The following is a 1612-nucleotide window of genomic DNA, read 5'->3' on the forward strand; positions in this document are numbered from 1 at the left end:
CACCATGTTGGCCAGGATGGTCTCAATCTCCTGACTTTGTGATCCACCTGGCTTGGCCTCCCAAAGTGCTGGGATTACAGGCATGAGCCATCGCTCCCAACCCTTATTTGTTTTATATTAATTTTTGGTTGTTTCTTGTGTTTTTGAAACGGAGTTTCACTGCTATCGCCCAGGCTGGAGTGCAGTGGCACAATCTTGGTTTACTGTAATCTCTGCCTCCCGGGTTCAAGTGATTCTCCTGTCTCAGCCTCCCAAGTAGCTGGGATTACAGGCATGCGCCACCATGCCAGGCTAATTTTTGTATTTTTAGTAGAGACAGTGTTTTACCATGTTGGTCAGCCTGGTCTTAAACTCCTGACATCAGGTGATCCATCTGCCTTGGCCTCCCAAAGTGCTGGGATTACAGGCGTGAGCCACCACACCCAGCTTTTTAAATATTTATTTATTTATTTTTATTTTTTTGAAACATCCAAAATGTTTCAAAGTGTGTACACAGTAATTTTGATGTCTGTTGCCTCAAATACCTTCTCGATCATCGCAGATACATTTTCCCACTGCAGACGATCAAGACCACATCCAATCCTGGGCATGGAGAGGTCGGTGACTCCATTCTTCAGACAATGAGACTTCACTGCCTCTAAACTCTTCTGTAAGTTTTCGTAAGTTGGCTTGCGCGAAGCCCTTTTCTTTGTAATCAAGTAATATATATATCACCAATCTCTCTTCAGAACAGCCACTTCTCCAGATTCCTTTTGTTGATTTAAAAGTTCTTCCACCCCTCCAAATTTCTTCTTGAAGGGGACAGCTATCCCAGCGTCCATGCGACAATCTTCACTGATACAGTGGGCTAAAGAGTGTGTTTTGGGGCATGCAAAAAGGTCTCCTTTCACATAAGTGATTCTGCATCCTTCTGGATCTTCATTAGGACTGCTGGCCATGATACTGAGTTGCTATTTTCAGAATTTAAGTGTTTCTTCAGCTGGAAAGGAGTCAGCTGTTTGGATGTCCTTATATTTATTTTTTGAGACAGTCTTGCTCTGTTGCCCCGGCTGGAGTGCAGGGGTATGATCACAGTTCATTGCAACCTTGACCTCCCAGGCTCCAGCAATTCTTCTGCCTCAGCCTGCTACATTAGCTGGGGCTACAGGTGTGTGTCACCTCACCTGATTTTTTTTTCTTGCTATAGGGTCTTGCTCTGTTGCTCAGGCTGGAGTGCATTGGTGCGATCTTGGCTCACTGCAACCTCCACCTCCCAGGCTCAAGTGATTCTCCCACCTCAGCCTTCCAGGTAGCTGGGACTACAGGCATAAGCCACCATGGCCGGCTAATTTTTTTGTATTTTTTGGTGGAGACCGGGTTTTACCATGTTGTCCAGGCTGGTCTCAAACTCCTGAACTCAAGCAATCCACCCACCTTGGTATCCCAAAGTGCTGGGATTATAGGCGTGAGCCACTGCACCTGGCCTCACCTGGCTAATTTTTAAAAACCTTTCATAGATGGCCGGGCGCGGTGGCTCAAGCCTGTAATCCCAGCACTTTGGGAGGCCGAGGCGGGTGGATCACAAGGTCAAGAGATCGAGACCATCCTGGTCAATATGGTGAAAACCCGTCTC

The 1612-nt window shown here is 46.7% G+C and overlaps 1 pseudogene; it reads right to left on the reverse strand.

Moving 5' to 3' along the window:
• Positions 1-462: 462 nt before the first annotated feature.
• LOC108308137 lies at positions 463-978 on the reverse strand (annotated as a pseudogene).
• Positions 979-1612: the final 634 nt, after the last annotated feature.

Source organism: Cebus imitator, unplaced genomic scaffold (genome assembly GCF_001604975.1).
Source record: "Cebus imitator isolate Cc_AM_T3 unplaced genomic scaffold, Cebus_imitator-1.0 Scaffold82, whole genome shotgun sequence".
Classification (NCBI taxonomy): Eukaryota; Metazoa; Chordata; class Mammalia; order Primates; family Cebidae; genus Cebus; species Cebus imitator.